This window comes from Suricata suricatta, chromosome 7, assembly GCF_006229205.1.
Source record: "Suricata suricatta isolate VVHF042 chromosome 7, meerkat_22Aug2017_6uvM2_HiC, whole genome shotgun sequence".
NCBI classification, from domain to species: Eukaryota; Metazoa; Chordata; class Mammalia; order Carnivora; family Herpestidae; genus Suricata; species Suricata suricatta.
The window spans coordinates 48,275,992-48,303,534 of NC_043706.1; the positions used below are offsets into that span (position 1 = coordinate 48,275,992).

At 41.4% G+C, this 27,543-nt stretch overlaps 1 long non-coding RNA gene across 3 annotated transcripts in view; it reads left to right on the forward strand.

Moving 5' to 3' along the window:
* The window catches only part of LOC115296010, a 64,428-nt gene extending 42,544 nt beyond the window's left edge, over window positions 1-21,884 (forward strand). For all 3 annotated transcript variants that reach the window (XR_003910680.1, XR_003910679.1, XR_003910678.1), the window contains exons 3-4: window positions 21,379-21,538; window positions 21,640-21,884. This is a non-coding gene — a long non-coding RNA (uncharacterized LOC115296010). The remainder of the gene's footprint in view (window positions 1-21,378; window positions 21,539-21,639) is intronic.
* Window positions 21,885-27,543: the final 5,659 nt, after the last annotated feature.

The window sequence follows — 27,543 nt, forward strand, 5'->3', positions numbered from 1 at the left end:
TTGCAAGAAGGGAAAGAGTGGCAGAGTCTGGAAGGGACATATGTTGTCTTGCAAGTCAGAGGGCTAAGTACCATCCTTGCGGGAGTGATGAGTACCAGTCTTTGACAAGGAATAGGCCCTTTATGCACACCTGGAGGCTTCAAGGGAATATGCAGATTTGAGATTTCCATCACATCAACCCAAATATCCACCTCCCATTTATCAGGCTCACACTCTTTCCCAGTTAGAGCTTCAACCTAAGTGTGGCAGACCCGCCACTGAAAATTTAAGGTCTTCTGGAGCTCTGCTAATTTGATGCTTAAATCCTGGGCCGGATCTTCAGTTGTATCTGCCCTCCAGCTATTGGAAATGACAGTCTCTTTGTGCTCTGCAAGGAGGCCCTCCGGCTTTTATATTTAGCCTTTAATTGCTGATTCATCATGCTCCGCCTTTCCTTGTCCTTGTCCAGAGCATCTCTTGCCCTTATAACTACCAATTTCCTCATGCTTCTCCAACACTGGTTCATTGCCCCAGCCCAGGCGCACCATTCCAAAAGCATGCCATTCCAGACACTGTCGACATTCACACTGCTGCTGTGGGCCCAGCTTTATGCATGCGCTACCGACTTCTGTTGACGGGGCCGCGTTTCCAGACAGCTGGTGGGTGACCCAGATAGAGCATCTACTTTCTTGCACCACTGCCGCAGTCAACTGTCACAAGCTGGCTTTCCCGGGAGCCAGAGTCTGCCATGGAGAGCAGCGTGCAGCAGGCTTACTGGAGGGCACTCTTAGATCAGCATTTGTGGGAGCGGAAAGAAGCAGAGTTGAGCAGTGAAGCTTGACTGAGGCTGTCACAACACAGCGTCTGCAGACTCCAAGAAAGTCTCTGGAACTGGGAGGGCCCTGAAGAGCTGCCCTCGCCTTGGGGACGCTGACCAGTCATTGGGTGTGGGCTGCCCCTGGGAAGGGGATGTAATTTTGGAGAAAGCCACTCACTTCAGCAGAGGATCCTCTCAAGGTGGAGGGGTTAGCTGGGATCTGTCAGCCATCCACCCTCCCTGCAGCTAGCTCAAGGAATACATCCCTGAAAGAGGAGTCTGGATTTGGGCAGCACAGGACAGTGTTCATTGTACTGTTTTTTAAGTTGTTATAATTAATTATATATTAACAGCAAAAGAAAAAAGAATCAAGTCATTAAAAAAAGTGCCCATGGGGCACCTGGGTGGCTCAGTCGGTTGGGTGGCCGACTTCGGCTCAGGTCATAATCTCATGGTTTGTGAGATGGAGCTGTGCTGACAGCCGAGAGCCTGGAGCCTGCTTTGAATTCTGTGTCTCCCTCTCTCTGCCCCTCCCCTGCTCACACTCTGTCTCTCTGTCTCTCTCTGTCTGTCTGTCTGTCTGTCTCTCTCTCTCAAAACTAAATAAACATTAAAAAAATTTTTTTAAATAATAAAAGCCCAGGAGAGGGGCACGTGGGTGGCTCAGTCAGTTAAGCGGCTGCCTTCAGCTCAGGTCATGATCTCAGGGTTTGTAGCAACTTCAAGCCCCGTATTGGGCTCTGTGCTGTCTGTGCAGAGCCCGCTTCAAATCCTCTGTCCCCCTCTCTCTCTGCATCTACCCCATTCACGCTCTCTCTCTTTCTCAAAAATAAAAATAAATAAAAATGTTAAAAAAAAATGCCCAGGAGAAAACTGCCATCTCATCTGTGTTTTCATCCAGAGACTTAGTGGTTTGCCCTGGGGAAGGTTTCCCCACCTGAAGGAGGGCCCACACTAAACAAACAGAAACTTGGGAGTGGCTTGGTCAGTGAAACTGCTGATAGGGGGTCAGTTAGCCTCTCTTGACTCACCAGTCCCCAGCCTACCCAACCCAGACTGGAAAGAGGCGCGCCTGGAGGCACGTTCAGGCTGCTTCAGAGCGAAACGAGCCAGCAAACCTGTGTGTAACCTGAGCAAATAAATCGGGGCTTGCTTGGAGACCTGTTGTCACATGGCACCCACACTAAAAACACATAAATCTGATTCCTAAGACCTTGAAAATCAATTTACCTCTTTACTAAAGCCTGGTGAAAATGTGGCAAGGACACACTTCCTAAAACATAAAACAAATTATCCTTCCTAAAAATCCTATAGAGACACTTCATTCCTAGGTTTCATGTATTCAAGCAGCTGCTTTCTGAATTTCTCCTGCTGGCAAAACTCCAAAAGGCCCTTGCCTCCACCTCTAGATTTACACTTCTTCCACGAGTATATATACAAATCAGTTTTATGTGTGTAAATCAATTTAGTCTTTCTCTGCACTTTAAAGTTCTCCTGTCCTCTTACCCTCAACAACATGCAAAGAGCAGACACAGACTCATGAACAGAGGTGTTAGGTGGGGATGGGGGGATGTAAAATTTGACCTCTCACACTTGGATTGGTAAATATGCTCTATTTTTACACTATTCTTGATGGTGAAACACTCCACCACATGAGAACCCAATTATAAATTAAAATGTACGAATCACCCCTTCTTTAGAGCTTCCGTCTCATTATTCTTACGACGGCCTGTCCCCTCCACATCCCCTCATTGTCCAACAGAGTGTTTCCATGGTGCTTTGTCTGGAATAGATCCGACTGCTTTCCACTTGTCCTTTTGAAGAAGCTTGTTGACCTGCTTGATAGGGAACACACATGAATATGAGGGCACCTTCGTGAATATATACAAGAACACAATTTTGCATATTACTTCAGTGAGTTCATGGGCTCCTCAGTAAGTCCATTAATAACCACTTAATTAGTGTCCTCCCCTACCGCCCCGTTCCTAAAATTCTCACCCTCAAATGTTAGCTAAACCAATAGTACACTTAGATGCCCATGACATGATACAAACTCCATTTTTTTATGTTGGCAAATGAATCATCCTTATAAATTACATAGAGCACACATAAATTGTATACTAGAGAAGCCAACATTTTAATTCATTCCTTCCTCTGTTAGTCACTGGCTCATTTAACAAGCATTTTTTTGCTAAGCACTTAGCAAATCAATCTCCAACTTTAAGAATGAAGTCAGTTCATGGGGAGAACAGCAATGTAATTAGACAATTGCAATAATGTGCTGGGACAGAGGGTGCCGTAGGAGCCTCAGGGAAGAAAGGGGTGAGGTGAGGGCGGCGGTGGTGGGGGGGCACCTAATTCAGCCCGGGAGTTGGGTATGGCTGAGAGTAATTTCAGGGAGAACTCTTTGGAGAAGGCGGTACATAAACTGTATATTGGTGAGTCCTTACAGTTTTCAGAAAACAAGAGTGGGAGAAATGTTCCAGGGAATGGTAGCATTTGCAAAGACAGAGAGACAGGAGGAAGTGTGGTGCATTGGTGAGCTCATCACTGGTTTACTAGGTTTGAGTTGGAGGGTAGATATGGACACTGCCCTATGGAACAAGGACCAGTTCAGAGCGGGCCTGGAAGGCTGGTCGGAGAATTTACTCCTTATCCTCAGTAGGATGTGGAGCCTCTGAAAGCTGTTTAGCGGGCATGACATACTCAGATTTGCATGTTGCCTGGTGAGTTCTCATGCATGTGCATGGAGATTGCTTCTATATCCATTGCATTTAAAAATTTGGAAATAATAGTAGAGAATTGAAATTATGAATGACTTGATTTAAAGAAATTAAAATAGGTGCTTTGTTATACATTTATATAACACTCTGAACCACTTGCTTTTAAATGTTATTTTGAATGGAATTATCCCCAGAACTGTGGGAACAGCATGCATAACTGCCGTCCCAGCTTACCTCTGTTCCAGCTTGTTTAGTTTTAAAAAAATTTAATGTTTATTTATTTTGAGAGAGGGGGAGAGGCAGAGCAGGGGAGGGGCAGGGAGAGAGGAAGAGAGAGAATCCTAAGCAGGCTCTGTGATGTCAGCGCAGAACCCGATGCAGGGCTCCAACTCAGGAGCCAAGAGATCATGACTTGAGCTGAAATCAAGAGCTGGATGCTTAACCAAATGAGTCACTCAGGCGACCCAATATTGAGTTTGTTTATAGTTTTATATTTGTTTCTACTTTATTTTTTTAATGATTATATTTTTAGTTTAAAAAGGAGAGAAAATGAAATAAGGAGACCATACATCAGTATCATTAAGTGACTATTTTACTTACTTACATATTTAGAATATGCTTTTATTAGTATAATACCTCTTCCCTGAGTAGGCTGTGGTCTGTTTGCTTCACTTTCCAGATCAATTTGCATTAAGGCTGAGATCAACTGAAGGAAGTAGATAATGCACGTGAATGCCATTTGTTGTGGTATATGGCAACAAGAAAAAGAGTTTTAAATCCAAGTCACTGGGGTGAAAAGAACAAAAATTTTGGTAACAGACAGATCTGGGTTCAAATCCCAATTCTGTTACTTGTGAGATATATAACATTAGGCAAGATATTTAACTTCTCTAAATCATAGTTCCCTTTGTGTAAACTAGAGCTAATAATACCTTTCTTGTAATACTGCTGGGATAAATGAAAGAACATGTATTCAGTGCTTGTATAATGTTTAAAACATGGTGGTTAATAGTAGAAAGATCACTGTGAAGGTGGTGGTTTCTGAAGCTGAATTGCTTACCAAGAACAGGCACAGAAGACTCATTCCAAAAAATGAGCAATGAACTCAGGAGGCCTAAACTAAGACAGTTACAAATGGGAGAGACTAACTTTTAGAAATCATCAAAACTGGATGGTTAGGGTATACTAACTACGTAGCAAACAACCCCCCAAATTTCTATGGTTTGATACGATAAAGGTTTATTTCCTCCCTCCCCTGCCCCCGACACTAGTGTTAGTTTAGGTCCACTAGAAGCAGATGCCAGGATGAGATTAGACATGCAAGAGGTTTACTGGGGGAAACACCTGTGGAGAATAAACAGATGCCAAGGGAGGAGGGGAGAGCTTTCAGACCACAGTGCGGGCCTGATACCACTGAAGGAGAGCAGCAGGGAAAGGAGATTGGGTAGGGAGATTCCTGGACTTTGGTGTAGTTCCAGGAAAGATTCAGCCAGGTCAGCGGAGACTCCATAAGTCAGGGTCACCTGCTGGAGGAATCCCATGTCTTGCAGGAATGGGTCTGAATTTTTGCACCTACCATGCATAGTCCTTGGCTGACAGCAGCCCCTGGGAAATGTAGTCTTGGCAGAGATACAGTGATAGATTCAGGGGGGCAGCAGCTGGGGTCAGAGTAAATCTTGTCCTCCTCTAAGTGCTCATTTTCATGACCCTCACCCCCATGTCATACTACAGTGCAGATCAGGGGAGTTGCAAAGCTCCTTCTGTCTATGGCTCTGCTCTAGATTCCTGAAGTTCTTTCCATCAAGTTGGCATGTAGGAAAAGAGAATACAGATCATGGAGGAAACATTTCCATGGGATTCCCCTGGACTTTGCTCACATAACCGATGTTCAGATTACATGGGCCAGGATGCAGCCACATGGCCCCACCTAACTGCAGGAAGACTGGAAAATATAGACCAACAGCATACCTCAACAACCACTTGCATGGGATGGAGGAGAAACATGGCAATGTCCCCAGTTTCTGGCTCGGGTTACTGGATAGATGGTGGTGTCACTCACTGATATAGAAGACATAGGAGAGGATGTGACGTCAGAGGAAGCGGAGCTGTCTAGCAGCCAGCTAGATGTCTGAGTCTGGAGCCCAGGGGTAGAGATAACCCAGATGGTGGTAGAAGCCATAAATTGCTGAGAGATAAGAAAATGACTAAGAACATAACTCTGAAGAAAACTAAAATTTAAGGGACTATGTGACTCAACATCTATTTCAATCCTCCTTGAGTGCACCTTCTTGTACTGCAAAGTTGGAAAGCTAAAAGCATTTCAGAGCCTCCCTGAAGCTAGGGTTTCCAAGGATGTGATGTAGGTTCTGCCAGTTGGACACACGTCACATAAGACTCCAGCTTCAGAGCTGAATTAGTTGGGGGGCAGGCAGGGCAAAAGGCACCCATCTTGCTGGTGTGGAAGGTAACAACTCTGGATCCCAGGTGACCAGCTATAGTCACCATCTCCTGACTCAGTAGGCACTCCCCAACCGTGGCAGAAGCCACAGCTTCCTTGGCAACTCTGTCCTGAGTGTGGCTTTGTTCCTAGTAATTGAGCCTAGAGTCTTCTTCTTCAACTCTGCCATTGATTCTGTAAGCCAATTAGTACCTTGTAATTATCCCTTTCTACTTAAATCATCCAGGATAGATTCTACCCTTTGTACCTAAATCATGACAGATATAGACAGAGAAATCTGAACCTTGAGCCTTTGAAAGAGGCTGAGAAGGAGAGGTCACAGAAATGAGACTAAAAGCAGGAGAGACGGATGCCCTAAAATTCAGGGAAGGGAGAGTTTCCACAAGTGGTCAGCAGTAAATGCCGCAGTGTGGTCAAGATAGATACAAATATAAAGTAAAATAATTCAGCCAGGAGGTCACAAACTCGACAGGAACAATTTCAGTGGAATAGGTGGGGAGAAAGCTGGATTGAAAGAGGTTAAGAGATTCTTCCATTCTATTTGGACTCAATTTATGGAATAAGAGTTAGATATTATAGTCAGGTATTATGAAGATTATTTTATGTTTATTACTGTGCCTGAAAATCCAGAAAAGCAGTCAGATCCCTCCAGATGTAGGAATTTGTCTTCTGACATCGTTTGTTCAAGAAGGCTGTAGCCCCAGCTTTGTTAGTTCTGCAAAATAGTTCTCTGAAACTCCATTTGTAAAAGAGGGGGAAACACTCCTTCCCTATGCCCTTTACAGGGTAAGAAATTCCCCTTACACCAAGGAGGGCTATGCCAGGCTTTAGGGGTACAATGGTAACTCAGCTGACCCAGGATTGGGTCAGTTACAAGACAGAGGGGGGAATGTAAGGACGCAGATTTGAGACAATAGAAGGGCACACATTGCCCAAGGCAAGAGGGACCACCCTTGTAACATTCCTCTTAACATTCCTAAGGGCAGGCCTAGAAATAGAAGCTAAGGCTAGTTACACCCTACGTGAGGGTCCTGGGTCTACTCTGATTGGTTAACACTAAATGTTGTAATTGGATAAACCTGCTGTCAATAATATTGTGTAATAATGATTGGATCACTGTACCTATGTCACAATTTCCTGTAACTCCCCCTTCCCAAACTCATAAAAGCCCTGTCCCGCCTTTGTTGGGGGTCTCAGCATGAATCCACTGCGCTGCCTGTAAAGTCTGTGAGCCTGAGATTAGGCCCGGCGAGCCTAAACCCGTAATAAAGCCCTTTGCTTTTGCATGCATGAAAATAATAATAATAATAATAAATAAGTAAATAAAAGAGGGGGAAAAAAAGATCCTTAGCAAATTTACAAACTAAATTTACCTGTCCTGCCCTGTAAGAATGGTGTAGGAAATAAAAGCACAGGATTTGGACTTGGCCAGACATAAGTCTTAATCCTAATTTTGCCACTAATTTGCTATTTGACCTTTGGCAAGTTACCTACACCTAGCTTTCTCCTCTGTAAACTAAGGGGCTCAATCTCACGACCATAAGATCACAACCTGAGCTGAAATCAAGAATCAGATGCTTAACTGACTGAGTGCTCCCGAGGCACTCCAATGATAGTTCATTTTGTAAATGGCCAAAATACCTTTTGGGAAATAATAAACATTACTCTCTTCTTCACAAGGTTGCTGGCCAAATGAGATTATGTACAGAAAACAAAATATAAGATCTGTTATCAGAAAGAGAAAACACCATAAGAAAGGTCACCCCTTAAACCAGAAATTGAGTAAGCTCCTTACCACGTGATTATGCTCTGAGTTGGTGAGGCAGACAGGCCAGGACAAAGGGGAGCTGAAGATGAGCTTCAACTGTTGGACAGTTTTCCCCAGTGCTGGCCTTTGTTCCCATAATAGACATAACAGACACAATCAATATTCCACCATAAAGGGGAGTAGATTAATATATACCTGTCAGTAAAGATGGTAACTCTGTGCCTGACAGCTGGGTCCATGGAAGGGGTAAAGGGAGCTGATACATTTGCTTGAAATTAGGTGAAGGATTCATATATCAAGAACTCTATGCCGCATGTCTTTAATGCCAAACTTCCCTCCCCTCCCTGCCTCTTTCTGGGCCTCTGCAGAAAGCACACACACCAACTCTGTACAAAGTAGAGCTTACATGGAGATAAACCGCCTGCTTGTAGAAATAGGAAACCCAGAAATCCCTGGAGATAGGCAGGTGCGTTCTTCCTGCTTCCCTGCCTCACCCAGCCCTGTTCTTGGCCCTCCATTACTCCTAAGAGGTGGGGTTACACTCCATTCTCTACAGCCCTCTCTTTCTTTGGTCCTCCCCACAAGAGTATAGTCATAAAGACTACTGGTGGCCAAGGGACCTCCTGATACCCCCACCCCACCTCCTATTCCACCCTACCCCATTCATTGACTTTATCCTTTTTCCCATTAGAGACTAAACACAGCCAGGGGAGTGAGTTTTTCACTGTGGATCATTTTACTTTTCCCATTTACCATTGTTCGGATCATCAATCAGCCATTTCCCCCATTACCTCATTCTGTGAAGGTGAAACATTAATGCTATGTTAGAGTTCAAAGCCAGTCTACTGTCTGCTGCAGCTGAAGGCACCCCTGGCAGTGCGAGGCTCTACTCACTTGGCTGCTGTCATAGACCTCCGGGAGTGGGCAGAGGGGCATGTGGGCAGAGGCAGTGTGTCCTGACACTTCATTCATCAACTTTTCTTTCATTGTTAACCTCTTTGCACCTGCCCTACAAACATGTTCAAATCTAATCTATCTGTACCTTTCTCTATCTTCCTTTCCTCTTGAGATATACTTTCTTTTTTCTTCCATTCATACAGTCCTTTACTCAATGTGCAAATGCTGACAATGAACACTGGGCAAGGCCTCTCCTAGGCTGGAGGCATGAACAGGTGTCAGTGCTGGCTGAGTCAATGTGCTAAGAGGGACAGCTGGTGCTGGCCCATGGGAGGCTTAGTAAATCACTCATGATTGCTAGCCTCTGGGACTTCACATCTTATAATTTCCCAGAACAGACCCATGATTACATGTGCTCAACCTAGTCATCACTGCCCAAGCCCAAGTGTTTTGAAGAAGTAGGGTGTAAGCTTGTATTCACAAAGAAAACGATAAGGACCTATTTACCCAGCAAATACGTTCTGTAGAGTAGATCACATGTGCACATTGTACTGCCTTCCTCCATCTTCCCACAGCACCCTATGAAGTCCTGACAAGCCACCAAATCAGGATTATATTGTGGCTGTGCTTTCTGTAGGCTTTGTTCACATTTTTATAAAAGGTAGTTTAATTATATTCATTCTGGCCCACTAAATTTATACATTTATTTTAGCATCGATTCTATGCCTGGCACTCTGGGGCGAGACATGAATGAAAATATTGGGACTTCCTTGAAGGAACATTCAATAGAGTTACAGAGATAAGCACCTTTACTATTTCACAGTGAAGACTGAAAGAAGTGGATGAAAGTGCTTTTGGCTTTTCTCCCCTCCATCCTTGACTTTCCGAGGATCATAGCCGATACTTTCCTCCCTCTCTCTTGTTTTGGGGAAAGAAAAATTGAAGCCTTTATGTGAGACTTGTTTCTTCACGGGATTTGGGATTTGAACCACATAGGGGGACTCAGCTTCATTCATCAACTTTTCTTTCTTGGTCAACCTCTTTGCACCTGCCCTACAAACATGTTCAAATCTATTCTATCTTTACATTTCTCTATCTTCCTTTCCTCTTGGGATATAGTTTCTTTTTTCTTCCATTCATTCAGTCCTTTACTCATTAATGTACAAATGCTGGTGATGAACACAAAGGCTGGAGGCATCAAAACAAACTCTTGTTGGTGCCCCCCTCTCTCCTTTTCATTGTCAAACTTTCTGGAAATGTTGCCACCTCCTTGTTTCTCAATCCCTGTGGCCTTCACAGCTCTTCTGAAATAGACATCGTGAGTGAGCTGGAACTTTCTATTTCCAAATATCCAGTCTTCACCATATAGGCTCACTCATCTCAGCCTTCTTGCTGGATTTGATATCTTGTTGAACTCCTGTCACAACCTGGTTTTCTGGAGACAGAGTTCTAGCTACACCACTTAGTAACTGTGAGGCCTGGACAAGTCACATGTCCTCTCAGACTCAGTTTACACTGAGGCACTTTAAAAAAAAATTTTTTTAATGTTTATTTATTTTTGAGAGACAGAAAGAGAGACAGAGTGTGAGCAGGGGAGGAGCAGAGAGACAGAGGGAGACACAGAATCCAAAGCTCCAGGCTCTGAGCTGTCAGCACAGAGCTCCGCCAGAGGCTCGAATTCATGAACTGCAAGATCATGTCCTGAGCCAGAGTCAGATGCTTAACCGACTGAGTCACCCAGGCATCCCTCTGTCAACCAAGATTTTAAAAAGTCGTATCAGGGCTATTGTGAGGATTAAATGGAGATACTGCATGAAAAGTTTCTCTCACATGGTTTGTATTAAATAATTCTCTCCTTTCCCTTGATGGAAACATTCTTTTTCATTCTTTGCCTTCTCTCTTACTTAGAATTTCTTTGCTGGATATTTATCTTCCCTATCCCTTGAATGATAGGCATTTCTTTCACGGAAATTTGCTTTTTGAGGGATCTCCTCCCCAAATTTCCAGGGCAAGTCCAAGATTTTTGTCTGGAGAGTCTACACCTTCCCAACATCCACCTCCAGAAGGTCAGGCATGTTACCTAGGCCTGACCAATCAGTGTCTTTCATTCTTTTGGGCAAACAGTGATTGGTTCAGGAGTGGGCAGGAGACCTCCTCTCAGAATCACTGAGACTCCAGGAGATTTCTGCTAAGGCTTCTGAGAGTGAGGCACTTTTCCCCCATTAGGCTTGGAATGTGAAGGTAGAAGACCAGATGCAGATACAGCCATCCTGCTACCACAAGGGAGACCTAGCTTAGGAATGGAGCTAAGCCAGAGGAAGCAAAGCCAAAGGATGGAGGAAGAAAAACAATCCTGGTGATATCATTTGGGCCTCTGCACCAAATTACACCTAAAAACAACATAGCGTCAGGACTTTGTTGCTTACTCATTAAGTCCCCTCTTTGCTTAAGCATTAATCCCTTTTTGGATGGAGTTTTCTGATATTTAGAAGTAAATAAGTTTTAACCAAGAAAGAAATATGTTAACATCCACTTCTCGTTTATTCAACAAATACTCCTCAAACATTTTGTGTGTGCTAAGGCCTGTACTAGGTACTGGAGATACAGTTGTAAATGAAACCCATCTCTGCCTTCAGGAAGCTAGTTAAGAGAAAAGGAAGTAGGTAAAGACGATATAGTATGATTAGAATTACAGAACAGCACAAAGAGGGGATACCTATACTGTCTCAGGGAATGATGGAAGACTTTCCAAGGAGTATAATCTGAATGGAAACCCAAAGGATCTATATAGCCAGGCAGTGATATAGGGAGGGATGAAGAGTGTTTTGCCCAGTAGGAAAATGGCCAGAAATGGCTCAGAGAAAATGCAGAGACAGGACATTTGGGAGCCCAGTAAAAAGTAAAATGGTCTTCTAAGGTGAGGGTCTACCAAGAGTCTAGAGAGGTAAGCAAGAATAAAACTATGAAGGACCTTGCAAGCTTGAGTTTGTTTGGAAATGTGGAAAGGCTGTCAGCAGGAGAGTGTGTGGCCATAATCTCCCACTGCCGCACACACAAACATACTATGGATTCCCACAGCAGTCAATGGCATCTACTCTTAGGTTGATGATATCCAAATCTGTGTCTCAGGCTTCTGTTCTGAGCTCCAGGAGGATGTCCTATGGCAACTTCAAAGAAATCTCTTCATTTTCCTTCCTTCTCTGTCATTCTATGTCCCCAGATTCAGTAATAGCATTGTCCTCTTTCCAAACACTGGCTCTAAAGCCCTGAGTCATGCTTCTCTCTTCCATTTCCTATACTATACTTCAGTGATTGCCATATCTCAGCAATTCTATTTTCAGATGATCTCTTTCATTTTCATGTGAACTGGAAGCTATAGCTTTAGTTTTCCAGAAAGCTTTCCCACCCCCATCTTCTGGTAATTAGCTGGTATGTGACCAAGGCCTGACTATTCACAGTATCTGCAGTAAACAGATGCTAGAGTGACCCTTCATGATTCCCACCTCCTTGTGTTCATGCCTCTGTGTGATCCCCTCTTTGAATGTAGGTGGGATCTATGGCTTGCTTTTACCTAATAGATTATGGCAAAAGTGATGGAGTGTCACTTCCATGTTTACATTATATTAGACCCATCTTGCTAGAAGACTTACTGTAGAGATTTTTCTGCAATAAGAAATATTGAATAGAATTATAACTATGTAATGTATACTTATATACATTATATACTCTATAATATATAATTATATATTATAAATTACATATAAAATATATAATATATAAAAATAATATAAAGAGAAAATAGTATATTGTACATGGTAAAGAGGAGTATTATTTCATAAAATGTTTGTTTTAGTTGTATGTATGTGTATATATAGGGTCAAATGTAAAAAATACTTATGGTATACATATAAATTGTATATATAAGATCATCCACTATATTTACTGCAATACCATATATATTGTATAGCATATCCTAATATATACAATGTGTATATATATCATGTTATAATATTTACTGTTAAAATTATATACTATGTATTATATACCATATATGTAATATATTTGTGTTTTTTACATTATGACCTAACATATACATACACAAATATAACTAAAACAAACATCTTAAAAAGATTTTTTTTAATTTATTTTTAAGAGACAGGGAGAGACAGAGCATGACATGGACAGGGAAGGGACAGAAAGAAAGGGAGACGCAGAATTGGAAGTAGGCTCTAAGCTGTCAGCACAGAGACAGACGCGGGCCTGGAACCCATGAACTGCGAGATCATGACCGAAGTCAAAGTTGGACGCTTAACCAGCTGAGCGACTCAGGGGCACCAACTAAAACAAACATCTTATAAAACAATACTCATCCTTACTATCCAATACACTACTATCTTTCCTTCTTTTCTATACTTTTGATGCTTTTTTAAAATGATGTTTGCAGCCCATGTGCTTCTGTCCTCACCAGAGTGAGAAATGAAGTTGCTCTGTGCTCTGAGCTGTGTTCATTGTGGCTAGAGGAGGTTCGAGATGTTCTGTGTCATGCTGAGGAACCCTCAAACCAGGGATTTTCTTAGGAGGAAATAATCCAGAGCCCAGCTTGCTGCTGAGGATAAGGCTGAGGCTTTAGAAGGAGCTATAAACCTTGATAGGTTAGAAATGGATTAGCAGGAGCACAGGATGATTTCCATCAGCTTCTCTTAGACAGTCCCTCAGAGCACACCGAGATGCTCAAACATGGAAATTTGATGTTCCTTGGGAACCTCCTAACAATCCTGGATGAAAAGAATTCAGCAAGAGGGAGGAGTCTAGGAATCTCCCCCTGAAGGATTGGTTTCCAAAGCAGGTGAGAACCTGACCTCAACTACTAGACATCTACCCCACCTTCCGTCTTCTGTTCCCTGGCAGCATTATAAGGAGGTGCCAATGGGACAGTGTGCTTTGGATCTGAGTGGAGAAATCCATTTGAAATAGAAAGCAAGTTTGGAAAGCAGAAAGATAAACGTGTACAATAGTCCTAAGTGAGAGCAAACAAGAGACTTTGGTCACTTATTGGAGGAGAATAAAGATGAAAATACAGAACCTGTGCAAAGCATGTAAAACAAAACATAGTTACTGTGTGTTAGCAAAGACAGTATTTTATGTATTGCTACACTGTATCATTTTTGGGTTCTTTTATTTTCTAGCTAATATTCATGAAAATATTAGCTTGAAAATATCTTGATAAACAAACATCTTCCCCACTTTCTTAATGGGGATAATTTGAAGTGATATTTAACGTCCTCTATAGTCACTACTTTATAAGTAACTGTGAAGTATGTTGAATAATTGGAAAATTTGGGACTTCATAGGAAAGCCATTATATAGACTGTCAGGGGCTGCCAAGTTTTCTGTCTGCCTCAGGCAAGGATTATCACTCTCCGGAGAGTGAACCAGCAAACAAGATTTGCATCTAGAGGCTGGAGACTGCCATTTCCTGGTCAAAATAACCTTGGCCTCTGTCATGCTGGTCCAGACTGGAGTGGCCAAGGTGCACAAAAGATCAAAACCGTATTTTGGATTATTCAGTGCTAACTCTCCCCTTCCCAGCATTGCTGAGGCAAATCTGGGTGTTTCTTTAGATATTCATTTGACTCTGTTTACCTGGTAACTGACCTTGGTCAGCAGCTTTGTTTTCCCGCCTTGAACCCTTCATAAGAGACAGTTTTCTGAACAAAGCTCTCTCTCTCTTTTGCCTGATGGGAAACCGTGAGTGCTGTCTTCACTCTCTGCGTCTCTCCCTCCTGCCCTCTTTTTCTCTCCCTCCCTCAGGAAAAGAACCCGCAACGATTCTCCGCCCTGGGAACGCCAGGGACGAGCCGGACCAGCTCCGGCTCAGGCTCCGGCTCCGGGCTAAGACAATAGACCATAAATAACTATTGTAATCTTAACAAATGCCAATATTCCCTATGCAGACAGTATTTTAGGTATTTCAAGGTAGGAATTACGCAAAAACTCAGCTTCTTCAAGCAGGAAAGGCCCTTAGACAGGGCTACATTTTATGATTGATTTGCAGCATATTTTAAACGTTTATATTTGATTAATACAAAAGCATTAAGAGAACATACCTTACCTTGAGAAACATGATAGTAATGAGGGGTCCCTTTTGTCTTTAATTCCCAGAATAACTTGTTTAGTGACTTAGATGGAATATTTTTAGAAAAGTTTCTTATTTTGTCCACATATATGAACAGGAAATAAAATAAGAAGCATATTCTGTATAAATCAGTGTATAAAAGTTTTCCCCAGAAAGAGCTCATTTTATAATTTAATTCAAGGGAAATCAGTAGAAAATGTTCTATCAAGTTGCCTGAAATATAACAGGTCCTCGAGTTACTTGAAATAGAATACAGTGAATATGAATGAAGTTTGCAATAGTGTTGATACAACAAGTTCCATTTGAACGGAGTTGGCTGGCTACATATCCAGACCCTCAGCATTCCCAACTTCTGTTACAAACACACATTCTTCCATCTTTCTTCAACATCTTGTCTTGTTTTCTCATAGACCCTGCCAAGCTCAAGCTACCATCTCTTTTTCATGTATTTTTTAGCTTGTTATTTTGAGATATTTGTAGATTCACATCAGTTATACGAAATATCACAGAGGAAGGGCTCCTGGGTGAGTCTGTTAGTTAGTTAGGCATCTGACTCTTGATTTTGGCTCAGGTCATGATCTCATGGTTCGTGGGATCAGGGCCCACATCTGGCTCTGAGCTGAGCATGGAGCCTGCTTGAGTTTCTTTCTCTTTCTCCCTGCCCATTCATTCTTTCTCTCTTGCATGCATGCGTGCACGCTTCTAAAATAAATAAATAAATATATATATAAAAAAAGAAATATCACAGAGGAATCTCATATACCCTTATCCAGTTTCCCCTAATGGTAACACCTTGCGTTACTAGAGTGTGATATCATAATCAGGACATTGACATGATTGCAATCCACCCACTTAATTCAAATTTAACCACTTTTGTGTGCACGCATTTACGTGTGTGTGTGCATTTAGTTCTACACACAGTTTATCACAGGTGTAGATTCACCTGTGCCACCACCATAGTCAAGATACAGAACAGTTCCATCATGGTGATTCCTTGTGGTTTCTGTAGCCACAGCCCTGACCTGTGGCACACACAAATCTGTTCTCCATCTCTATAATTTTGTCAGTTCAATAATGTCATATAAATGGAACCATTCAGTATATAACCTTTAGAGATTGCATTTTTTTTCCACTCAGCATAATTCCTTTGAGACCTGTCAAGCTGTTGCCTATATCGATGATTCATTGTTTTATTGCTGAGTGGTACTCCATAAAATAGAGGTTTGGCAGTTTGTTTAACCATTCCCACTAATGGGTTTTTTCCCCACTAATGGGTTGACATTCAATTTTTAAATCTGTCTTCAGTTACTTGGCTCTACTGCTACCTTGTTCTCAAGCCACAGTAGAGGTCTTGCTTTCCTCTCACATGGCTCATAAACTGCTGTTTCTCCGTCCCTATTCAGGGATATTTGTTTCTCATTTGTGCCCCCAAGTACTCTACCTAGAACATCGCTGTCTAGTGAAGTCTTACTTACTAGAATAAGTTAGACATGTGTTTGGCTACAAATCACAGGAAACTTGACTGCAGTGTCTTTTAAAAAAGGGGGGACTTTTTCTCACTGCCATAACAAGTATTGCTTAGAGCAATAGTTAAAAAACTACTAATATTATAGAAAAAGCTTGCTAATATTTTCTACAATATAGTAGTAAACATTCTAGACTTTGTGAGCCAAAAAGTAAAATCAAAGATTATCATGTAGGCACTTCTATAACAGGAGAGAAAAGTCGTGTCCTGCCTCATTTGTTTGCTGTGAGCCATGTGGATGGTACTCATGCTTCTCATCCAGTTGCCTTTTGCTGCAGATATTCTTGGGAGAAAGAATATGTGGGAGAGGCCTGGCCAGGTAGGTAGGAGGGATGGCTATCTCATTGGTCAACTTCACTCTGCCCCAGTGACATCCAGAGTCTTGTGCATCCTATACTTCCGGGAGCCCAGCATATCAACTTGAGCAGCTAGCCAGATATAAGGGGACTTACATGGTCTCCAAGCCCCAGACTGAGAGTCCACCACTCAGTGCCTACCTGTTGCCAACAGTGGAGTCCCTAATATATTGGTGGTGGCCAGCTAGCTCCTAGGCACTGGTGATGCATAGCTGCTGTTATCCAGAAAGTCAAGTACCAAGAGCAGAGGGGAAGTAGGGGCAGAGGAGAATGCCCTGGCTTAGTCTCCCTGATTTACCATGCTAGCCTGCTCAGGCAGTGCTCCTGAGGCATACAAACACAAATTTGGCTTAGGGTCTCTAGCTTGCCAAAGCTTGGCTGGAGTAAGGTAATTGCTATTTATTGTTTGGGGGGTTCGAAGATGTCAGGATTGACATCTTTGTGATTCTCTTTGTCTTTCCCTCATGGTCTCAAGATGGCTGCTTCAGCTCTAACCATGACATATGCATTCAAGACAGAAGGGAGGAAAAATAAAAGGGACCATGACTATCTCCTTTACTAAACAGAAGTCCTTCCAGAGCCAAGTCCAGGTGGTTTTCTTTAAGTTGCATAGGCCAGAACTAGGTCTATGGTTTCATTCTCAGAGAGAGTCTCTCAAGCACTGAGTTTAAATTGTCCTCATTAAGCAGATATGTATCTCTTTACAAATAATTCCTTCCAATCCCAGAGAAAACACCAAATGGTCCAGTTTGTGTTACATATTCATCCCTATTGCCAAGGGTTTAGGAAACTCTGATCAGCCAGTCTGGGTCTATTCTTGACCCACAGGCCAGGGGAAGTGGGGCAATGGTCAGCACTGTCATGTGAGGTGGGGTGAGTTCCTCAAGGAAAAGATGCTGGCAGAAACAGATACCCATTAGAGAAGAAAGTCAATATATTGGTGCTAAATTGAATTGAAGTATCATTATTAAGGAGTTCTACTCAAGGTTTTAATGGATTTGTAAATGCTGCAAATGGTACTATGCCAAATAATTGACAGTATTTGCCTTCAAGACATTTACAGTCTGGGATAGACATTGGTTATTTGGCTAAATATGACTTTTTTGGTAACAAATGAAAAAATATTTAACAAAATAAATAGCATGGGGCCCCTGGATGGCAGTGAGCACCCGACTCTTGATCTCAGCTCAGGTCATGATCTCACGGTTTGTGAGTTGGAGCCCTGCATCAGGCTCTGCACTGACAGCACAGAGCCTGCTTGGGGTTCTCAATCTCTCTCTCATTCTCTCTCAAAATAAATAAACAAGACTTTAAAAACTCACAAAATAAATAACATGGGCCAAGTCATGAGATTCTAAATAACAGAGACTCAGAAGTAAGTCAGAGGTATACTTTTGCATAAACAAACTGAAATGGAGAAGATTTAAATAATGTATCTGCAGCTGTACTTAAAGTAGTGACTGAAGGGGGGGTCAAAAACAGAAGACTGTTACCTTGGGGACATGGATTAATCTCCTGAGTCCATCCAGCTTGATGCTTTATGCCCTAAAATGATAGGCACTCCATACTGGCAGACATGCAGAGTGTCTACAGATTGTCATCATGTCTCGCCTCGGCTTGCTCAAAGCATCTGGATAGACATGAGGCATCCTGCTGGGCCAGGCGGCACACATGGTACCTATAGCTGGGCTGGGACTTGGCCAATCAAAGGACCGTTTCATAACCAGCGATACAGGAACTCATTGATGTTATAAGATACTCTGTTTCCTCACTTCACTTTGCCAACTGTAGAGTAGGACAGAGGGTGCAGAAAGTGGAAGTGGCAATTCTAATGGAAGAAGATGTGTGACGATATGGTGGTGCCATTGGGTAGGAGTGGGCTGAGAGCTTGGTAGTAGCAAAGCAAAGAGCAGAAAATCCACTTAATGTGTCCTAGACAATTGAGTGCTGTTTTTATTCGATAATTATTGAATTAAACCACCATACCACAGTGTGCATCCATTCCTGCTTGTCAGCCACAGTCAAGATCTTCTATTAATTCAACAAGGATTGTTGATAGACTCAAAGTGGCCCACGCCCCCCAAAATGCAATTGTACTCTCCTTATCAGGGACAGTTATCAAGGCATGTAATACAAGCACTAATTACTGTAATTTATTCTGCCATTAAATGATGTAAGCATCTTCCATATTTGCATGATGCCAGAGGTGTGAGGCAGAGAAGGAGAGGGAGTGTTGAAGGGAAAGACATCCAGAGTGAATACACGGAAACCTGCAGTCTTCACTCTCACATGTCTGTGTGACTGATGCTTTCAAGCTCTCTAGTTTTCTGGATCTGTTTTCTCATCTGTCCAATGATGGAGTAATTTCTAAAGTCTCTTCCACATCCATTAAGAAAATCTTAATGTTTATATCAAAAGCATTCTCAAGTAGAAATTTTTTGGTAATCAATAACATAAACTCACTGGAGCTAGTTAAAGCTAAAAAGAGATATTTGTTGGAAATTGTCGTGTGCAAGGAATGACACATTAGTATTTTCCTTTGACTTAAACAGAACCTATTCTGATCCTGCATCCCATTGTGCCGGCAGGAACATGCAGGAGAGGATTGTGAGGGTGCAGGGATCAGGACTTGAGAAGCAAGATGATATACAGAATACTTAACATCCACTACAGCCACAGAGGTGCATACCAGCTGAGCCTCAGGCTGGTGGAAGGGGTTGGGAGGTGGTGAAATGGGGGAGTGAGGGGAAAAGAATTAAACAAAAGTAGCTTCTGTCCTTTCAGGTTCTTTCCCCTCAAAACAAGAATATTAGTACTTTAATAAATTAACTGAACACATAAAAATACATAGCATTTAATGGAACTCAAGGTAGAGATAAAGCCAGCCGGCAAGAATGAATTAGAACCAAGGGGTTGGAGGCACTGAGACTCTAGATCCATCTCTTGCAGGCTCTTCTCTGTAGGAAAGACTCCCTCACTGTTTTCTTTCTCTCATTTGCTCCAACTGGCTTTGTCTAGTTTTCCAGTTTGCATGCTGCCAGTGTCTTCTGAATTTACTTTCCTGTTGTTCAAAACATCACATAGATTAAGGATGAACCAAATCCAAATTCTTCATGAAGGCAGACTAATTGACAAAGCTTGGGTCAAGTGCCTTTTCTTGAACCATCTAACTGTGAGCAGAGTGACATAGTCCTATTGGGGGGGGCGGGGGATAGCTGCTGTTTACTATTGCAGCTATGATGTAAATGATAGCATAAGAATGATATTGAAAATATTTAACAGTTGATATGAAATGAGCATCAACCACTGAGAATGAACACTAGCCATAAAGAAGCAGTACAGCTGGACAAGGACTTTCTAGCTGTATCAGCCTGGGATAGGGACAGAAGATGACCCATGTCTAGAAAATGGGAAATAATCATGAGCTAGACAGTTAATCAAAGAATGATCTATTACAGAGTCTAAGAAAAAAATAGTCAAAATCCATTTTGAAAATGAAGTAATAGTGTTCCTGGAAACTTTTTAGCAATTAGAGAGATAATTTAAGTATCATTTTGGTTTCTATTTGATTGTAGGGATTATTCCATAGAATGCCGTGTTAAGTATTGTAAACAACAGAAGAAAACTACAGCACAGGACACTCCCTACTCTCTTTCACTCTGATTTGAGAAGGAAGACAGCGAAAAATTACAGAATCAGGCATTTAATTGCAAAGGGCACACAGCACATGCTCTGGGAGTCAGAAAAAGAAGACATCTTTGTGGGCCAGAGAAGTCAGGGATGCCTTCAGAGTGTAGCTGAGGGTGATTTTTATCACTCCTTTAAGCATAAAGATTTTCCAAATTCTATGGATTAATGAGGGGACCCACCATTTGGACTTTGAGGAATGTACTCAAAACATTCAAGAGAGCCTTATAGGTCAAGGATGGGAATACAAGAAACTTTGCTGAAGATTAAACACCAGCCTTCTGAATGAAGTGCAGATACATGCTACAACTTAGAGGAACCTTGAAAATATCACGCTAAGTGAAAGAAGCCAGACACAAAAGCCACATATTAGATGACTCCCATTTACATAAAATATCCAGAATAAGCAAATCCATGGAAACAGACACTTTGCGGGTAGCAGAGGCTGGAGGGAACAGAGAATGGGGTGATCAGCTAATGAGTATGGGGTTTCTTTTGAGAATGATGAAAGTGTTCTGGAATTAGACACTGGTAATGGTTGTACAACATTGTGAATATACTAAAAGCCACTTAACTGCACATTTTAAAATGGTGAAATGTATGGTATGTGAATTATATCTCAATGAAAACACAACCAATAAGAAAAAAACCCACCAGCTTTCTGGTTAGAAATGACTTCTTTGCTTTTAGTCCTCTTTGCTTCCCTTGGTATATTTCTCTTATCTATACGTATGCTATCAATGTCTGTCTATTCACTGACAACTACCTACTTTATCATGCCAGACTGGGGCTCCTGTGGGCTCCCATTGCAGCTGAACATCCTCCCTGAAGATCCGACAGACACCTTAAACCCCACGTAAGGAAAATAAAGTTGCAGTTTTGGATCCCACCCTCCTTTTCCTCCTGTACTTCCTCTCTTTGTTGACAGCTCCCCTGACTATCCAGTCATTTAAGCCATCCATTTGCAGGTCATTCTTTATATTATTCATTCATTCATTCATTCATTCACTCATTTTTTGTTTATCTTTTCAGTTGATGTTCTTTTAAAGAACCACTGTGTATCAGGCATGGTGCAATGTCCTGGAAACAGAGCTGGGATACAAGATACTCATGGTTTCAGCCTCCGTGGAGGATACTGGGAAGACTATTTAACCAAGAATTCCGACACAGTGAGATGAGAACTATGACCCAGGTAATACAGAGATCTGTATTTTTAGGCAAGCACACGGCACCGGGATCCAACCTCCTACTTCAAATTAGCCACCAAATACTATTATTGATTTTGCCTTTTAGATGCTTCTTAAATCTGGTGTTTGCCTTTCATCTACAACACCCTTGCCTTCCTTCAAGCCTTCATCTGCTCCTGCCTACCTGACTGCAACTGCTTCCTAACCTGGCTCCTTTCCCAGCTTCTCATGCCTCCAGCCTTACCAGTCTCAGTTCCTTCTCCCACATTTGCCTCCAGAAAGATCATTCAAAAACAAAATATCTCAGGGGCACCTGGGTAGCTCAGTCTGTTAAGCATCCAACTTCAGCTCATGTCATTATCTCATGGTTTGTGATTTCGAGCCCTGCATCAAACTCTGTGGTGACAGCTCAGAGCCTGGAGCCTACTTCAGATTCTGTCTCTCTCTCTCTGCCTCTCCCATGCTCATGCTCTGTCTTTCTCTGTCTCTTAATAATAAATAAAGTTTAAAAAATTTTTAATCTCATGTAATTTCCTTGTTTATAAGTGTTTATCTATTATAGTGGCCCAGTACATCTGGGGGGTATGCCATGATCCCATCAGAACAAGAGCCCATGATGGCAGAGAAATTGATGACATGAAGGGAGTTTGCCCCCATCCCCAACTTGGTGGAGAATCATTGTGCTGTTCAAGTTCCTTCCTAGGACCTGCATAGTCCTTTATTATGTGACCTCTGCTTCCTTCTCCCATCTCACCCCTGGCCATGATTCCTTCCACATGGCAGGAAGGATTTTCTTTCTCCAATTTTCCCAGTCCCCATGGTCTACCTATCACTAAAGCTGAGACTGCTCCCCAAGGCAGAGAAATTGACAGATTTAATATAAGAACTCAAAATTGCTTTGCTAGCAAATGGCTAAATGAGGCTACATGAAAGGTCTGGAAATCTTTCAGATATATGACTCTGAGGCCAGCTCTTGGGCTCTTTCTCCACCCACTTGATTTGAAGCCCCTGACCTAGTCCAGTAGCAGAGGTGGATGCAACTGAGTGATTGACAGCCTCTCCAAGACTGACCACAAGAAGAGGTGGGAGTGGGCAGAGCAGGGACTGGAGGGAATGAAAAAGTTTAAATGTATCAAAGAAGGCATCTTTCACCTTGCTTGGTCTCCTCGACGGGCATTTTATCATCTCCCAACATCAGAACAAGAATGGTTATGGTCTCACTGTAGTCCCATGACACACAAGGGCATGCTAAAGGATCACTTGGCAAATCCACTACATTTCTCTGGGTGCAATACTCCAGCTCAACAATACACAGGGCTACCTCAAGAAACAAGCCAAATACACATGGTGGAGAGTCCCAAATATCACTATGAGTAGGGAAATAAAATAACCAAAGTCACAACAAGAGAGACCAAGGGCACCATTAAAAGAACACTTCCTGAACAGACAGACCCTGGACACTGTATGAGCCTCTTTTAATATAGCAATACTTGCAGGTGCAGAGCACATAACAAGCTTTTAAAACTTATGAGACAGAAAGCTAGCCAAAATAATGAAACAGAAGGATTCCCCTCTAAAGAAATTCCAGGAAGAAGTGACAGCTAAAGAATTGCTCAAAACAGCAACATAAATGACCAAGAACTTAGAACAATAGTCATAAAACTAATTGCTGGGCATGAAAAAGTCATGGAAGACAGGAGGGATGCTATTGCTACAAAGATTATGGATTTTAAAAATAGTTATGATAAATTAAAAAATACTGTAAATGAGGTGCATAATAAAATGGAGGTGGCCAATGCACAGATTGGAGAGGCAGAGAGGAGAATAAGTGCTTTAGAAGATACAATTATAGAAAAAGAGGAAGCTGAGAACAAGAAAGATAAATTGATCCAGGAGTATGAAAGGAGAATTCGAGAACTGAGTGATGCAATTAAATGGAACAATATCCGTATCTTAGAAATTATAGGATGAAGAAGAGAGAGAAAGGGGCTGAAGGGGAACTTGAACAAATTATAGATGAGAATTTCTCCAATCTGGGGAAGGAAACAGACACTGAAATCCAAGAGACACAGAGAATTCCCCTCGCACATAACTTGAATCAATTTTCTGCATGACATATAGTGAAACTGGTGAAATATGTGGATAAAGAGAGAATTCTGAAATCAGCTATTGATAAAAGGGTTCTAACATGCAAAGAGAAATACATCACGGTAGTAGCAGACCTATCTACTGCAACTTGGCTGTCCAGAAAGGAATGGCAGGAAATCTTCAATGGGATGAACATAAAAAATATGCAGTGAAGAATCCTTTATCCAGCAAGTTTGTCATTCAGAATAGAAGGAGAGATAAAGGTTTTCCCAAATAAACAAAAATTGAAGGAATTTATCACCACTAAACCAGCCCTACAAGAAATCCTAAGGGGACCTTTATGAGGGAAATGTTGCAAGGATCACAAAGTACCAGAGACACCAATCAAGCATGAATCCTACAGATAACACAATGACTCTAAACGCATATTTTTCAACAATAACATCTGAATGTAAATGTACTAAATGCTGCAATCAAAAGACGTAGGGTATCAGAATGGATAAAAATAACCAAACTCCATCTATTTGTTGTCTACAAGAGACTCATTTTAGACCTGAGGGCACCTTCAGATTGAAATTAAGGGGATGGAGAACTATCTATCATGCTACTGGAAGTCAAAAGAAAGCTGGAGTAGCCATACTTATACCAGACAAATTGGACTTTAAAGTTAAGGTAGTAACGAGAGATGAAGAAGGGCATTATATAATAATTACAGGATCTGTCCATCAGGAAAAGCTAACAATTATAAATGTCTATGCACCAAATTAGGAAGCACCCAAATACATAAAACAATTAATCACAAACATAAGCGATCTTAATGATAAGAATGTGCTAATTGAAGGGGACTTTAATACTCCACTTACAGCAAAGGATAGACCAACTAGACAGAAAATCACTAAAGACACAATGGACCTAAACGACACATTGAACCAGATGGACTTGACAGATATATTTAGAACTCTAAATCCTGAAGCTATGGAGTTCACTTTCTTTTCGAGCGCACATGGTACATTCTCCAAGATAGATCACATACTAAGTCATAAAGCTGCCTCAACAAATATAAAAGAATTGAGATCATACTATGCACACTTTCAGATCACAATACTATGAAACTTGAAATCAATCACAGGAAAAAGTCTGGAAAACCTCCAAAATATGGAGGTTAAATAACACCCTACTAAAGAACAAATGGGCCAACCAAGCAATTAGAGAAGAAATTAAAATATATATGGAAACAAATGAAAATGAAAATAAAATAGTCCAAACTCTTTGGGATGCAGCAAAGGAAGTCCTAAGAGTAAAATACATTGCAATCTAGGCTTAACTTAAGAAACTAGAAAAAGTGAAAATACAAAGTCTAGCAGTGCACCTAAGGGGACTAGAAACAGAGCAGCAAGAACACCACAAACCCAGCAGAAGAGGAGAAATAATAAAGATCACGGCAGAAATAAACAATATAGAATACAAAAAGTAGTTGAAAATTTCAATGAAACCAAGAGTTGTTTTTTTGAAAAAACAAAAGAAAACAAAACAAAAAACAAAATTGATAAACCGCTAGCCAATCTCCTCAGAAAGAAAAGAAAGAGCACTCAAATAGACAAAATCACAAATGAAAATTGGATTTATTATAACCAATCCCTCAGAAATACAAGTAATTATCAGGGAATACTATGAAAAATTATATGCCAACAAACTGGACAACCTAGAAGAAATGAACAAATTCCTAAACACACATACACTACCAAAATTCAAATGGGAAGAGATAGAAAATCTGAACAGACTCGTTGAATCAATTATCAATAATGTCCCAACAAATAAGACCCCTGAACCAGATGAATTCCCTGGAGAATTCTACCAGACATCTAAGTCAGAGTTAATACCCATTCTTCTCATGCTATTCCAAAAAATAGAAATGGAAGGAAAACATCCAGACTCATTCTACAAAGCCAGCATCACTTTGATTCCCAAACCAGATAGAGACTCAGCAAAAAAAGAGAACTACAGGCCAATATCCCTGATGAATATGGATGTAAAAATCCTCAACAAGATACTAGCAAATCGAATTCAACAGCATATAAAAAGAATTATCCACCATGATCAAGTGGGATTCATTCCTGGGTTACAGAGCTGGTTCAATATTCACAAATCAATCAATGCGATACATCACATTAACAAAAGAAAAGATAAAAACCATATGATCCTGTCGATAGATGCAGAAAAAGAATTTGACAAAATGCAACATCCTTCTTAATAAAAACCCTTGAGAAAGTTAAGATAGAAGGAACTTAAAACATCATAAAAGCCATTTATGAAAATCCCACTGCTAATATCATCCTGAATAGAGAAAAACTGAGAGGAACACGACAGGGATGTCCACTCTCACCACTGGTGTTTATTTAACATAAGTACTGGAAGTCCTAGTGAAAGGACGCAGGTCTGAACCAAACTGACTCCATGACAGGCTTCAAGTTTCCCCTGTGACCTTGGAGTCCTAAGTGTCGGTTTCTCAGAATCATTAGACAATAAAAGGGCATAGATTGCTCAACCAGAGACCACCCTAGTAACACCCAATCAGAAGTGGCCAGCTAAAATGCTTAGCATTCCTAAGAGCAGGCCTAGAGATAGAAACTATAGATAATCACTTATTGCTTAAGGCTAGTTACACCCTACGTGAGGGTCCTGGGTCCACTCTGTAATTGGTTAATACTCTAAATGTTGTGATTGGGTCCTGCCAAAAGTAACAAACACTCTGGGCAATGTGTATGGTTAAAGTTACTGCCAATGATGTTATGTGATAATGATTGGATCACTGTACCTGCGTCACAATTTCCTGTAACTCCCCTTCCCCAAACCTGTAAAAGCCCTACCCCACCTTTGTTTGGGGCTCTCAGCACGGATCCACTGCGCTGTGGAGTCTGTGAGCCCGAGATCAAGCCCATAATGATAATAAAGCCCTTTGCTTTTGCATGCATGACTCAGTCTCCCTGGTGGTCTCTGGTTTCAGTGATGATATTGTGATCTGGGCATAACACTAGCATCAACAATCAGTTAACAAAAGGAAATAAAAGGCATCAGAATTGGCAAAGATGGAGTAAAACTTTCACTTCGTGCAGAGGACATGATACTCCACATGGAAAACCCAATGGAGTCCACCAGAAGTCTACTAGAACTGATCCACGAATTTAGCAGAGTCGTAGGGTACAAAATCAACATACAGAAATCGGTTGCATTTTGTACACCAATAATGAAGCAACAGAAAGAGAAATCAAGTAACTTATCCCATTCACAATTGCACCAAAAACCATAAAATATTTAGGAATAAATGTAACCAAAGATGTAAAATATCTGTATGTTGAGAACTATAGAAAACTTATGAAGAAAATTGAAGACACAAAGAAATGGGAAAACATTCCATGCTCATGGATCAGAAGAATAAATATTGTTAAAATGTCAATATTACCCAAAGCAATCTACACATTCAATGCAATCCCCATCAAAATTGCACTAGCATTCTTCACAAAGCTAGAACAAACAATCCTAAAATGTGTACTGAACCACAAAATACCTTGAATAGCCAAAGTAATATTGAAAAAGAAAGTCAAAATGGGAGGCATCACAATCCCACACTTTAGTCTCTACTACAAAGCTGTCATCATCAAGACAGTATGGTATTGGCACAAAAACAGACACATAGACCAATGGAATAGAATAGAGAACCCAGAACTTGGACCCACAAGTGTATGGCCAATTAATCTTTGATAAGCAGGAAATGGAAAAAAGACAGCCTCTTTAACAGATGATGCTGGGAGAACTGGACAGCAACATTCAGAAGAATGAAACTAGACTACTTTCTTACACCATACTCAAAAGTAAACTCAAATTGGAGAAGGACCTGAATGTGAGACAGGAAACCATCAAAACC